This window comes from Rana temporaria, chromosome 4 (genome assembly GCF_905171775.1).
Source record: "Rana temporaria chromosome 4, aRanTem1.1, whole genome shotgun sequence".
Classification (NCBI taxonomy): Eukaryota; Metazoa; Chordata; class Amphibia; order Anura; family Ranidae; genus Rana; species Rana temporaria.
Window position 1 is genome coordinate 262,632,369 of NC_053492.1, and position 16,091 is coordinate 262,648,459.

Consider the following 16,091-nt stretch of genomic DNA (forward strand, 5'->3'; position numbering starts at 1 on the left):
AGAACTGCCTCCCATATTGCACTAAGTGAATGAACCAATTTTTCCACTTTATGGAAATTACTGATGAACATTTGCAGACTAATCTGGACCAAACATTTTCTGAGGGAATTGAAACCCATTTTTTTTTATTTAATTTTTTTTCTGAAATCAGCAAAAGGGATAGCATTTAGATTTAATGAGAAGGGCCGCTTGTGCTGCTGGCTGCTATTTTAGTTGAAGTCCTATGGACAGTTTGAGATGGTCAAATCACTAGCATTTCCAGTCCTTCACTGCAGCTCCCTCTCCTTACTATGTCACTGCAGCTCCCTCTCCTTACTATGTCAGCTGGTTCCCAGGACAGAGGCCCCTTTCACACTGCTGGGACTTGAAAGGTGGTACGATTGAGATGAGGTCACACTTAACCCCTACAGCGCCCCCTAGTGGTTAACCCCCAAACTGCCATTGTCAATTTTCACAGTACTTTTCACTGTGAAAATGACAATGGTCCCAAAAATGTGTCAAAAGTGTCCGATGTGTCCGCCATAATGTCACAGTCACGAGAAAAATAAATAAAAATGCCATAAAACTATGCCCTATTTTGTAAACGCTATAAATTTTGCGCAAACCAAATCGATAAACGCTTATTGCGATTTTTTTTACCAAAAATATATATACGTATCGGCCTAAACTGAGGAAATTTTATATAATTTTTTTTTATATCTTTTTTGGGGATATTGATTATAGCAAAAAGTAAAAAATATAGAATTTTTTCAAAATTTTCGTTTTTATTTTTGTTTATAGCGCAAAAAATAAAACGCAGAGGTGATCAAATACCACCAAAAGAAAGCTCTATTTGTGGGGAAAAAAAAAGGACGCCAATTTTGTTTGGGAGCCACGTCGCACGACCGCGCAATTGTCAGTTAAAGCGACGCAGTGCCAAAACGCAAAAAGGGGCAAAGTGCTTAAAGCGGGGGTTCACCCAAAAATAAATTTTTAACATTACATTCAGCCGAGTTGTCCTAATGACAATCGGCTGTTTTTTTTATTTTTTTTCCCCATACATACCGACTTTCACCGCCGCTTCTGGGTATGTCGTCTTCAGGACTGGGCATTCCTATCCGATTGACAGGCCACCGACCGTTGCATACAGCGCGTCACGAGTTGCTGAAAGAAGCCGAACGTCGGTGCGGCTCTATACGGCGCCTGCGCACCGACGTTCGGCTTCTTTCAGCAAATCGTGACGCGCAGTATGCGACGGTCGGAAGCCTGTCAATCAGATAGGAACGCCCAGTCCGGCAGAAGACAGACCCAGAAGCGGCGGAGATACTCGGTATGTACGAAAAAAAAAAAAAACAGCCGATTGTCATTAGGACAACTCGGCTGAATGTAATGTTAAAAATGTATTTTTTGGGTGAACCTCCACTTTAACCGGTTAAAGAGGAACATATATTTGTAATAAAACATCTTGGCCATTCTGAAGCTTCCCTTAAACCACTTTGCATATTATTTTATATATACTGTGACTGAAGCTACTGCCTGTTCACTTAAAGGATTTACACAGACGCACACCTCCAGCTCTGCAGCCCTCATTGGCTCTTATGACTCATCCCTCCTCCCTTCCTGGCAAACTCTCATGGAGTGAGAGCGAGCTGTGCATGATGTCATACGCCTAGGATTTTTACCAGTCAGGAAACAGGAAGTGGGCTGTATAAGGTATTTACTGGCAGAAAAAAAAAAAAGCCGGAAATCAAAAATGAAGAAAAACCCACACGGTTGCTGAACCATACCAAGCCACATGCCCTCAACACAGGGAGGGGGGGGTTGCTTTGCCCTGCCCCACCCCAAAAGGGCCTCTTTCCCACAACCCTGGGCTGTGAGGGTCTGCGGGCAGGGGGATTATTGGAATTTGAAAGCCCCCTTTGAACAAGGCCCCCCCCCCCCCCCCCCCAAGAGAATGAGTATGCTTACCCATTCACCAAAAATGTGTAGAAGTGAATACAGAAAGTACAAACAATTTTGACAATTCCTTTATTAGTAGGGATGCGCGAGAGAAAAAAAAAAAAGGCACATTGCGGAGGGGAAATTAATGCTTATAAATGGAGCTGAAAATGGGGTGAGGCCCCGCCCCTTGGGGGGGGGGTCATTCTGGCTTACCCCAGTCCTCCCACCTACTCCTCTCCTCCCTCCCCGGGCACTGTTAGGCTGCATGACGGGCACCAACGAGGCTGCATTCACAGACACAGGCAGGCTGCATATGATGGACACAATTTCTCGTACCATCTTTATTCACTTGCATGGAACCCCACACTGTTTTTTTTCTCCATTATTTTTTAATTGCCGTCATTTTTTTTTTTTACATTCAGCTGACAACGGGGGGACCCATCTTCACGGCCCGATCCTTAGCAACCATCTCAATGCAGTAAATTACTGCATGAAAAAAAATGGTTATTACAGCTCAAATACTGTATTTGTTTTTTTAAAACGCAAAAGTCTCAGTGAATTGCACTTTTAAAACCTATTTACCGCATTTTATTGTCTGTTATTTAACCCCTATGTAACCAATAAAACTTTCCTACAAGAACTAGTGGTTCTCATAACAGGAGAGCCACAGATTCAAAGTCAGAGTACTACTATGATTTTAGTAGTGCTAAAGTACTGGTCAGCCTATGCATTTTAGCATTATCCTGGCATCAAACAAATGTACCCAATCAGAAGAGAAGGAGCACGTTTTAATTTACCTTACAGTCTAATGAAAGATTTGTATTTATTTTTTATGCGAGAATAATTTGGCACGAGTGAATGCTGCCATTTACTTTCTGTGAACGGTATTCTTTAGACAAAACAAGGCTGTGTGTTTTTCCTTTATTCACTAGGCAAGAAGAGTAAAGTAGTCATGAAGAGGGCAAAATAGTAAAATCAGGTATTAAGAACGGTATCAGCTGGCTTTTTACCCGACTTCAACTCAACATGTTTGGTGTCAGAGAAAAGTAGAGAAGATAGAAGTCTTTACAGCTTAGCGTTTTCTGCAGGTGATATTTTGCATTTCAAAGTCCCTCCTCTCAAATTACTTTACAAAAGGGGATTAGCTGCTCTCTTCTAGTGACCCTGTAAAGATCAAGTTTGGGAAGGCAGTTTAGAAGAATTTTCATACACTGAGTAAGGAAGTCTATAAAGTTAATCTCTGAAATAACAGATCAAGTTTACATATACAATACAAGGAGTAGAAGTGCCAATTCATCTCATTTTACCATGCATTTTCCTCATTCTGAACTTTTGACATAATGATGGGCGTGAAACAAAAGCAGAAAAAAAAAAAAAAAAAAAGCACACACAAACATACAATCCCTGCATATGTCTAAAGTGAATTGCAGTTTTACATTTTTTTTTTCCTTCACAAAACCATTAAAACCCTGGAAATTCCCCACTTTCACTTTTTCAAACGTCATACCAGTAAAGTACAAACTATAGAGACAGGAAAGTCTCAGGATGTCGATTAGATTAGGTCTTAAAATAACAATTCCATAGGCAACAAGATGAAGCAAATCGATTTACTAATGCTAAACAGCAAACAATGCAGGAGTGCTAAAAGCAGAACGTTCACCATCCTCATCTGAGTTTTGTGTAATCCACTGTAGCCAGAATCCAGATTGCACGTCACTGGGTTACGGAGTATTCTTCCTGAATCCTGTGCTATGCAACTTTCTCCATCTTGCTTCCCATTTAACCAATAACATTCAAATTTCTAAAAGTAGGTTGAACAGGATTAGTAGCTTTAAAAAACTTCTTGGCTTTTCAGACTATTGAAGGCAAAAGAAAGAAGTCTGTAGTGGAAGTTTTTGGAGATACCACTCCTGCACCAAAAGCAGGAATCAAATCACCAAAGTACGGACATTACGAAGTAGGATAGACTGATGCAGTCCCGGGATACATGGATAAAAAACTGAAATATGGAACAGGTAGGTTTTGCTCTCACACAGTTTAAACTTTCCAGTCACTGCATATTTTATTATGATTTGTGCTCAACAACATAACCTCTTCTTTACTATAAAGCGTTTTTAAAACAAAGTTGGCTGTTTTGCTTATATTCAAATTTTTAAAACATTAAAAAATGTTGAGAACTTTTAAAACCTTTGGGAGCCAAGAATGCTACCACTTGGGGCTCATTCACAAGATCAGGGGGCGGGAAAACCAGATGGTTTCGGCACGATTAACGCCCCCTGCGTCTGAAGACTAAAAGTTCAGCAGTTCACGGCTGTACACTTGTCAAGATGCTATGCTTCACGGCTGCAGCAAAAGTTAATCAGCACGTTGCTTTCGGCCGGCAGTGGAGGCATCAGGGCTGGCTCCTGCTACTTATGAGCAGCTCTTTTCTTTCAGTGCTCAGAAGCTGCTTAGCGGTCGATTACCAGCCACTTTTGTTACCACAGAGACTCACCTGGTTACCATTAACCTGCCTCATTAGTCCAGCCTACAGTCAGCCCCTTTTTGCTATTTAAACAGCTTAGCTAATTTTCCTCCATGCTCTTGTATGGTCTATAATCTCTAAGGCCCCTTTCACACTGGGGCGTTTTTCGAGCGAAGCCTCATCTGCAATCCCAAGGTGCTGGTAATGTACCGCTAAGACCCTAGCGTTTTAGCAGTGCCTCAGTGTGAAAGGGTAAGGCGTTTTTACAGTGCTTTCAATTCATTTCAATAGAGAGGGGCGTTTTTGGAGTGTTTTTTTTCAGCGCCCAAAAGCTGCTCCACAGATGCTGCTTGCAGGATTCAGTGTGAAAGGGTCCATTTAAATGCATGGAGCGCATTTTATGAGCGTTTTAATAGCGCTATTTTTAACGCCAAAAACGCTGTAAAAACGCTTCAGTGTGAAAGGGGTCTAAGTGTATTCCTTCTGGTTTCCTGACTCAGCTCATCTTATTACCCGCTCTGGCATCCTAACCCTGGCTTCTGTTTTTGACTACGTTCATGAACTGTGCCATTTTCGCTATTTCAATAAAAAGGCGTTATTTTTTTTCACAAGAAAAAAAAAAAGTTATTTTAACTGCATTTTCTGTCTGTCTGGTTTTTGGTTCCTGATAAATATACTAGTAAAGTTTGACGCACTAACAAATTGAAGTCAAACTACAGCTAAGCTCATTTCCTCCTTGCCCTTGCGTGGGCTATGATCTCTAAGGGCATTCATTCCTGTGTATGACGGTGCCCAGGCTGATTTCACGTCGATTCCTGATTTTTTTTCTGGCATACTAACCCTGGCTTCGGTTTTTGACTACCTTCCTGAAATGTGTTATTTTTGTAATTTCTTTAAAGGTGCGATTTTAACTGCACTTGGTCTTCGTTTGGTTTATGGCTCCTGACATTACACAAGGGCAATAATTTCAGAAGATGCAGGTAATCCACCTAGTTGTAATATTTTTTCCATAGCATTACAAACACTCCTGATGCAAACTGCTCATATGGATCCTCCCACTCCAGCTGCTCCAGTACCAGTGTTGCAAGCCATCCTTGCTGCTGCTCCCGTCTCTGTTCAGGCAGCCGCCGCTAACACTACCACTGTAAGAGGAATGACTGAAAGACGCAAAGTAGGCTTCATAATTTCTTTGCTTCCCGACAAACCCACCTTGGGAGACACAAAAAGTTGTTGACCAGAATTCCCTCGTTTGTGGAATCCTTTAAAAGGGTATTCGATATTGCTACTTGCACCACCTCTGCTGCCAAAAGCCTCATGACTATTAAACAGAGTACGAGAACTTACTATGCTATTGAATTCTGTACTCTGGCAGCAGAGGTTGGAAGGAACAATGGGGCTCTCGTGGCCGCCTTTTCCTATTGCCTTTGTGAGAACATTAAAGATACAATTGCAGCTCAGGATATACCTGGGAGCCTTGAGGAATGGATTTGGTTTGCCAAGCCTATGGATAACAGACTTCCTTTAACCGCTTCCCATCTGCCCAACATCATATGATATCATGGACTTTGAGCAGTAATATCTGAATGATGCCTGCAGTTACAGGCATCATTCAGATATCTTGGATTACAGCCAGCAATTCCCTTCACCGTAAGAACAATTATAGCGGCTGTTCAATCGCTTGATCGTTCTTACAGGCAGAGGAAGGGGACGTCCTCCGCTCCTGCCGCCCTCCGGTGCTTCTCCCGGCTGTGATCGACCATAGAGATTTCCGTCAGGCCAGATGGCCCCCCATATCCCTCTATGATCGTTTGGAGGCCGGGCCCGATGTTATGACCTCACGCCTAGCCCCTGCATTTGAAAAAAAAAAAGCAGCCGCCCTGGCTGAGAAGCCAGGATAATTTGAATTTTTTTTTTTCAGGCTTCCCAGGTTAGAAGGCAAGAGCTGGGGACTTATTGACCCCAGATATCACTGTAAAGAGAACCTGTCACGCACTATTCCTATTACAAGGGATGAAATAAAAACGAATAAAAAAAGTGAAAAGAAAAAGGGAAATCAAAAACTACAAAAATAAAACAAATACATTTTTTTTTTTTAAAGCACCCCTGTCCCCACGTGCTCTTACTTAGCTTAACATCTTTCAAATTATGCAAAAAATTAATAAAAAATGGGCTAACTTTACTGGATTCTTTTTTTTAATGCATGAAACTTTTTTTTCTTCAAAAAACTAAAACAAATCAAGTTCGAAAAATGCTGCGCAAATACCGTGCAAGATAAAAAAAAAAAACGCCATTTAATGCTCTAGGGTCTCTACTAAAAAGCACATATATACACACACACACACACACACACACACACACACACACAATAACAAATTATGATTTTTACATGTAGGAGAGAAATGTCAGAACTCGCCAAGTAGGCAAGTGGTTAAGAAGTACTTGCGGAAGCCTCCTGTATGTTTGGCTCCGAGCTTTACATTCCCACCCATGCCTCCCTCACCTCACATGCCTCCATTCGTGAAGTAGAACCCATGCAGCTGGGCTTCACACATCTCTCTGCCAAAGAGAGGGCCTTTAGGAGAGATTGAACCACAGTTTGGTCACAAGTCGCACTAGTTTCACTTCACCTTAGGGTGAGAGTTTTTGCCTCTCAGATCCATTCTCCTCATAGAAAATCTGACTGCAGCTTTGTTCTTGAGAATCTCTGCACTGCTTTGCTCCAGACCCATCATTCTCCTAAGGCCTTTTTCACACGGGACGGATCCGTGATGATCCACCCCGTGAACCTCCGCTTGCTCAGCGGGGATCGCTTTGTTGATGACAGGGCGGTCCCCACACACTGTGCAGGGACCGCCCTGTCAGATCTCCACTCTCACCCATTGATGACGAATGGAAAAATAGGGTTTTCCTCCGTCTGCAGAATCCGAGGATTGCAGAACCGGGTGAGATCGGGTGTCAGCGGATGTTCATACGGTCCGCCCATGTGAAAGAGCGCTAAAGTAGTGGAGGACCCAGCGAAAAACCAATTCAGATGGTCTATGTCTCAATTCGGGTGGCCTAGTCTCCGCACTGATGTAACCACTTGTCCTGTGTACTCAGGGGAAAAAAACAAAAAACACAGTCACGGCACCTTCTAATCAATACCCAGTGGAGATTGAACCCACTTGTCTATTGATTTTATTGTGGATTTACACAACTCCCAGGGCTACACAGTTATTCTCATGGTAGTTGACCTGCACAGAGTCCTGAACTCAACCTGATAGAATACCTTTGGGATGAATTAGAGCGGAGACTTGCGAGCCAGACCTTTTCATCCAACATCAGTGCCTGACCTCACAAATGCACTTTTGGAAGAATGGTCAAACATTCCCAAAGACACACTCCTAAACCTTGCAGATGATCTTCCCAGAAGAGTTGAAGCTGTTCTAGCAGCAAAGGGAGACCAACTCAATATTGAACCCTAAGGACAATAACTTTAATAGCATCCCAGTTTATGTGCGTGTAAAAGGCAGACATCCCAATACTTTTGACAATAGAGTGCAGCACTCAAATTTTCTGAGTGGAAAATGATGGCTGGTGAGCATCGTCTGCAGGTAGGGTTGAATCGGAGCCGTTTGCCCAGGGAAAAAGCATGGAGGAAGAGGAGGGCAGATCACAGAGTGGGGGATAGCCCACTGTAAAAGCTTACATTTGAAATGCCTCCACTCACGGTCAAACACAGTCCCGCATCCTGACCAGCGCCTGTGACAGAGAGAGCGCGCCAGTCCAAAGGCGGTGTGGACATGCCTGTGTCACAGGCTTTTATTTATGTATTGTGAGATCAACGGTCTATTATGACCCAACACTTCATGATCAGCTATTGGACTAATTTTTATGGTCTTTGCAATAAGAGTTTGTAAAAAATATTTTATAATTATTTTTATGCCTTTCTAAAAAAAATTAATAAAAGCAAACTTTGATAAAATTTGCCGATTTTATGGGAACTAAATCACACTGGGATCGCACTAAAGTAGTACAGGAACTTTTTCCAAAAATCATACTGTTCTGAGTTGGGATAAAAGGTTATTTACATAAATAGATGATCATTGTAAGCCCATTGTCAGTGTTAAATAGTTTGTATCATCCGTATAACTAAGAACTGGTAAGCTGAAATATAATTGTTTTGGGGTTTAATACCGCTTTAAAGTGCTTTTAATCACTTAACCCCCGGACCATATTGCTGGTCAAAGACCAGAGCACTTTTTGCGATTCAGCACTGCGTCGCTTTAACTGACAATTGCGGTCGTGCGACGTGGCTCCCAAACAAAATTAGCGTCCTTTTTTCCCCACAAATAGAGCTTTCTTTTAGTGGCATTTGATCACCTCTGTGGTTTTTAGTTTTTGCACTAAACAAAAATAGAGCAACAATTTTGAAAAAAAATTATATTTTTTACTTTTTGCTATAATAAATATCCCCCAAAAATATAAAAAACTTTTTTTTCCTCAGTTTAGGCCAATTCGTATTCTTCTATCTACATATTTTTCGTAAAAAAAAAAAAAAAAAAAAAAAAAAAAAAAAAATCGCAATAAGCGTTTATTGATTGGTTTGCGCAAAAGTTATAGCGTTTACAAAATAGGGGGTATTTTTATTAATATATTTTTTTTTTACTAGTAATGCCGGCGATCAGCGATTTCTTCCTGGTGTGGCGAAAGGCTCTTGAGGGAGGAGGGGGCGAGCAGGCAAGTCAGGACACTCTCTACTTTGCAGATGGGGAAAGGAGCTGTGTGTTAATGGGCGTCCCGACACTCCTGCTCGCCCCCCTCAGGAGGCTTTATCCACACCAGGGAGAAAGCCTTGCATTACGGTGGTGAGTTACAGACAGAAGAACAGGAAGTGAGCATTTCTCAGAAGAAATAAGGACATTATTTATTTTTTTCCTTTACAACCCCTTTAAAGATTAAATAGTTCAGGGCTTGATATAATTCAGTCAGTTTCTGTGTCAATGTAGATGTCAGTGTGTTTGTTTCTGTCAGAGTTAATGTCAGTAAGTGGCGGGATGTCAGAGTTCGTGGCATTATTTCCCTGGATCCCGAGACTGGCCTCGGGTATGACAGTGCCCAAGACCTTCTGGTCATATGCAGCCATAAGTAGCAATCCCATTTCCCCTGCCAGAATGCCGGGGCCTCGTTTTACAGAGGGAAAGACCCCCCCCCCCCCCCCCCGCAAAGAAAACATAAAATAAAAAGTGTGGTTAAGTAAATAAAAAAGGTGGGGACACTACTAATCAGAGCTCTATAAGCCCCAATTGGAGGTCAAACCGCAAAGCCACTGCTTTGCAAAAAAAAGTATGGTGGTATTCAAGAAGCCCCTGTACCCTGCAAGACAGCCTGTAAAAACCAAATTTTATAAGATATGCATGACTAAACATTTAAATAAATGAAGAGTTTTAGTTGCCCAGTAGATTTCCCTAGGTTCGGGATAAATACAAGAATAAGATTAGTTGCCAAGGATATGAAGAGCCGACACTTAAAATAAAATGGACATGGCCTAAGGCTAGGTTCACAAAAAAACAAACTTGCTGCATGGGGATGGGGGGGCGGTTTACAATTATTCCTAATTGCACCACCACGCACTAAAAAATGCAGTGTGGTTTCCCCATATTGGAAACCACACTTTGCCATGTGGTTTGACTGCAGTCACATTTTCGGAGAAGGTGCAGGAACTTTTTCTATGTTTCCACTGCATACAAACGAATGGGCTGGTGTGCATGAGCAATGCAGCCACAGGGAAACTGCACATGTGTAAACCTAGCCTAAAGCCTGCTTCACATTACTTGTTTCTGAGTGTGATAACCATGTACAGGAAGCCTTAGTGTTCAACTAGATTCCTGTTCCCCTGTGGAGACCTACTGATTTTAGACCAAGGCTGTATCAAGATCATCAACTTCTGCCAAGGTTGAGATCAACCCACTTCCTCATAAAAACCAAGACACGAAGGGGAAAGACTTGATTCAGCTTGGGCAGATGTTAAGACTCGATGCATAGTCTGGGCGTAGAAACCAAGAGGGCTTTACAGGAATCGGTTTTAAACTATTATAGGTACCACAAGGCATGCACCTAAGCCTTGTTACCCAAGAAACCTCTTAGGCCAGGTCAGGTTCACTTTAAATGTAACTGTGAGCCTCACGTTTCAAACTGTCCATTGAGGAAAATGGTGGGAGTTGAGGACCTATACTTGTAGAATGCTTTAGAACTGGGTAAAAAATATGAGACTGTGGGAAACAACTGCCCAAGAACAATGAAGCAAGGATTACACAGCTATTTGGTATCTGAGCTCTTTTCTGAAGCCCTCTTCATAAAACATCTTGTTAGGGCATTCTTTGTTTTGCTTAGATGCACAATCAACTCACCATCTAAATCCACAAAGAGTCTGCGGCTTGATTTTAAATTTAAAATATGTACCTGCAAATTCATAAAGACATAACAGTGCATATACGACAGACATCTACTAATACGGATTTGAATGATATTTTTAATTTGCAGGAAGTCGCTGCAAATTACATTTCCCCCAAATCCTACCCTCCCACCCTCTTCAACCTCAGGAAAACAGAGTAAAGACACTGGAAATTAGAAGAGAGTCAAGTACCACTTTATGTTGTCGCTAGATGCTTTTTAGAAGCCAATGAACATAATGAATAATACTGCGGGACTTCTTTCATCCTGCTTTACTAGTCATAGACATAAACATAAAGCTGCCTTGTTGCCATGGAGCCTACTTTTATGCTGCCATTTCAAGTAGGCCAAGGTAGCCTTGATACAGCTGGGTTTACATTTCCATTAAAATAGTTGTTTGAAAGTTTAAAAAGAATCTATTCACTTTGGCTTACTGTTTATTGCTTATGTTAATATCCAATTAACTTTCAAAAGGGCATCTCAATGCTGTGAGCATCAGAAGTGAGCTTGGGAAAACAAACAGAAGGAGGTGGAATATATGAAGCAAGAAGCACACAGTGTTACAGCTGCACAACCTCCTAGCAGCACTCATTGAAAATGCACTGCAAGGAAAACACCGGATCATGCAATGCCCTAATCCAGAACAAATAGAACCAACACACAAGACTTGCTGTGCATTTCACACAAAGTGCCAAAATAGGCTATCAACCAAGTCAATTTCATTCACAATCTAGAACAAGTCACTTGAACCTTGGAGCCAGGAGGCACTTTTAAAGAACTAGAGAAGCTGCGCCTTCAATCACACCAATAAAAAAAAGGGAAAGAAAAAAAATGTAGTTGGGTACCAGCTGATTTGTTTAAGGCCCATTGGTTGTCAAACTCCAGCAAATAAAAATGGCAAATATTTTCACTAGTACTCCAAAACCATTTGCTGCTCACAAGAGCACACACAAGTACAGGTGAAACTCAAAAAATATGAATATCGTGCAAAAGTTAATTTATTTCACTAATGCAAAAGTTGACATATGAGATAGTTCAAGCCGTGATTTGTCATAATTGTGATGATTATGGCTTACAGCTCATGAAAACCCCAAATCCACAATCTCAGAAAATTAGAATATTACATGCAATCAATAAAACAAGGATAGTAAATAGAACAATATCGGACCTCTGAAAAGTATAAGCATGCATATGTACTCAGTACTTGATTTGGGCCCCTTTTGCAGCAATTACTCCCTCAATGCAGCGTGGCCTGGGAGCCATCAGCCTGAGGTGTTATGGAAGACCAGGATGCTTCAATAGCGGCCCTTCAGCTCTTCTGCATTGTTCAGTCTCATGTCATCTTTCTCTTGGCAATGCCTCATAGATTCCCTATGGCGGTCAAGTCAGGCGAGTTTGCTGGCCAATCAAGCATAGTAATCCCACGAACCAGGTTTTGGTGCTTTTGGCAGTGTGGGCAGGTGCCAAGTCCTGCTGGAAAATTAAGTCTGCATCCCCATAGAGCTCATCTGGGGAAGGAAGCGTGAAGTGCTCCAAAATCTCCTGGTAGACAGCTGCGTTGACCCTGGACTTAATGAAGCACAGTGGACCAACATCAGCAGATGACATGGCTCCCTAAATCACCACAGACTGTGGAAACTTCACACTGGACTTCAAGCATCTTGCACTGTGTGCCTCTCCATTCTTCCTCCATACTCCGGCTCCTTGGTTTCCAAATGAGATGCAAAATTTGCTCTCATCAGAAAAGAGGACTTTGGACCACTGAGCACCAGACCAGGTCTGTGTTTCTTTAGCCCAGGTGAGATGCTTCTGACGTTGTTTGTTGTTCAGGACAGGAGTGACTTGACAAGAGAAATACAACATTTGAAGCCCATGTGCAGGCTCTTGATGCTCTAATTCCAGCCTCAGTCCACTCCTTGTGAAAGTCCAACACTTTTGAATGGCCTTTTCCTGACAATCCTCTCCAGGCTGCGGTCATCCCTGCTGCTTGTGCACATTTTTCTTCCACACTTTTCCCTTCCACATAACTTTCTATTAATGTGCTTTGATACAGCACTTTGGGAACATCCTACTTCTTTTGCAATTACCTTTTGAGCCTTCCCCTACTTATGGAGGGTGTCAATGATAGTTTTCTGCACAACTGTCAGGTCGGCAGTCTTTCCCATGATTGTGATTCCTACTGAACCAGACTGAGAGGCCATTTAAGGGCTCAGGAACCCTTTGAAGGTGTTATGGCTTAATTAGCTAATTAGAGTGGGACACTTTGAGCCTAGAATATTGCACCTTTTCACAATATTCAAATTTTCTGAGACTGTGGATTTGGGGTTTTCATGAGCTGTAAGCCATAATCATAACAATAATGACAAATCACGGCTTGATCTATCTTGCTTTGCATGCAATAAATCTATCTCATATATTAGTTTCACCTTTTAAGTTGCATTAGTGAAATAAATGAACATTTGCACGATATTCAATTTGTTTTGAGTTTCACCTGTATATGCACTTAAAGCTTAAAGTGGTTGTTAAGTCACTTCTATAACATGCTCCTATCCCCTCTATTACAACACATGCCCCTGTGCTATCTAATAAATATGCTTAGCTGTACCAATAACATTGGCTCCTGGTGCTCAGGTGCCACCTCTGCCCGGCTGACCGTTGCAGACAGGCAGGAAGGAGAAGGACACAGGAGCAGAGAGGAGACAGAGCAGGGCTGCGGATTTTGTCAATTTTACTTTATTTTTAGTTTGACACATATATAAAAAAAATTTGGATCACTTTTATTCCTATTATAAGATATGTAAACACCCCTTGTAATAGGAATATGGCATGATCTGTCCTCTTTACAGTGAGATATGGGGTCAATAAGACCTTACATCTCACCTCTAGGCTCGGAAGACTGCAACAAAAAAAAAAAACACACACACACACACACACACACACACACACACACACACACACACACACACAATCTCAGCTTCCCAGTAGCTGCAGGCATCATTCAGATATCCCTGCACAAAGTCAAGGATGTCATATGGAGGGTGGAAGGTGATTAAGGGAACAGGATCGGTTATCGCTTTAACCACTTGCTGACCACCCTATAGTACTTTTACTGCTAAAGGGCAGCAGCTGTAGGCAGGATCACGTGTATATATACGTGATCCTGCACTTCCACCTGCAGGGGGCGCACGCGCTTCCGGGGAGGTTGCTTCTGCTGTAATTTGAGGAACCGAGCCTGTGCAAAGTAGGGACTAGAATCAATATTTTCCCATACTGAAATCAACACACTGTTGTGTACACAAACACACTGGCTAGGCAAACAGGTAACCCTTTGTTGATGGAAGTCCTCGAGGCTAATGTCCGGGGAGGACCAATATCAAAAATATATGAGGAATGCTTTAGATGTCGTAGTAAATGGGCAGAAGACATAGGGGACCTAGATGGGGATCAGTGGGATATAGCGCTAGAATCTATCCCTGCGGTATCGGTTTCTGCGTCTCATAAATTGTCACAAATATTTATTTGCATAGGGCACTGGTGTACTTGCTTGGGGCCATTGATGCTGAAACGTTCCCAAATGGAATGTATTATTTGATAACTAGACTAATGTATCTAGCTAGAAAGCTCATTGCACGATACTGGATGGCACCTGAAGTGCCTACAGGGAAGCAATGGATCTCTTATGTTAATTCCCTAATCCTTAGAGAATGGCTGGTATACAGCCGCAGGTAGGTAGTGGGTAGATTTGATTTTATATGGCAACCCTGGCTGAGGGATATTAGCCTTGCGTCACTACAATTGGTAAAAGGACAGATTTTGCATGTAGTGACCCTGTGTGGTCGATGGAGGGGAGGGTGCAGAATCAGATTTGGGAGAAATTTATTGATGACAGAACGACTCGTGAGAGATTATATATATATATATATATATATATATATATATATATATATATATATATATATATATATATATATGACACAAAGGCACTGGGTGTAGTTTTGGGGTTGGGAGAACATAAGAAATAAAAATACAGATGTATGTAAATTGTTACGAATAAGGCAAAATCATATGGATATATGACTTATATGACTTAAGTTGTTTTGTATTTGTATTGTTCCATATGATCAAATGTACCGATTATATGTATTATGTGAGCAAATGTCGGAATAAAAAGGTTTTGATACAAAAAAAATTAAAAAATAAAACTTTGTTGGCCCCAGGATGGATTTGATTTAAATTAAGTTGATTTAAAAATCATGATTTAAATAACCAATAAAAAAAAAAAAAAAGGCACGATTTAAATCAACTGGATTTCAATCATAATTTTTAAAAGGGCAACTGTCATCTCTGTTCTGCAGTGGCTCCTCCTCTGACCAGCTGTAGAATCACAGAGAGTCCCATTCACTTTAATGGGATGGCTGGTGATACGGCAGTGACACAACAATGCAAGTCGGTGCCCGCTAGCAGGTGCCGCCATGATGAATCTGAAATGACAGGTACTTATTCTTGCTGGTAGTTGGAATCTTTCATATTTGCAAACAAAATCAATCATAGAGTTTGTAGTGTACAGTACATAGATTTGCAAAATAGGATAAATATTCCTGAACTTCGGTTTATCTCATGGTTACTGTGAAATTGTGTGAGATTCATTGAAAGTTTACCAAAAATTGAAATATTGCAGAATATACAGCCTAATGCTATATAACCAAGCTCCATTTCATACTGAACTAAATTATTAATGTATTTTAAAAAGAAAAAAAGTATCTGGATAGATTTTTACTCCAAAAGCTTTTAACAAAAAATAAATAAAAAATTGGAAAAAAAACACACAAAAAAAAAAACAACACATTGATTTAAATAAATTTGATTTATTTTTTCATTCATTTATATCCACCCTGGATGGCCCTAGATGTTTAATCCCTTCCCAGCCAGTGTCATTAGTACGGTGACAGTGCATCATTTTAGCACTGATCACTGTATTAGTGACACTGGTTCCCACAAAGTGTCAGACTGTCCGCCGCAATATCGCAGTCCTACTCCAAGACATTGATCTAGTACAGGGATATGCAATTAGCGGACCTCCAGCTGTTGCAGAACTACAAGTCCCATGAGGCTTAGCAAGACTCTGACAGCCACAATCATGACACCCAGAGGCAGAAGCATGATGGGACTTGTAGTTTTGCAACAGCTGGAGGTCCGCTAATTGCATATTCCTGATCTAGTATATAAACAATAAAATAAAATTACTATAATTTTTTTTTTTTTTACGTAAACCAAT

The 16,091-nt window shown here is 41.3% G+C and overlaps 1 protein-coding gene across 1 annotated transcript in view; it reads right to left on the reverse strand.

Moving 5' to 3' along the window:
• SNX3 (sorting nexin 3) overlaps nt 1-16,091 on the reverse strand; it is a 41,087-nt gene that overhangs the window by 10,660 nt on the left and 14,336 nt on the right. The gene's annotated exons all lie outside the window — the stretch shown is intronic.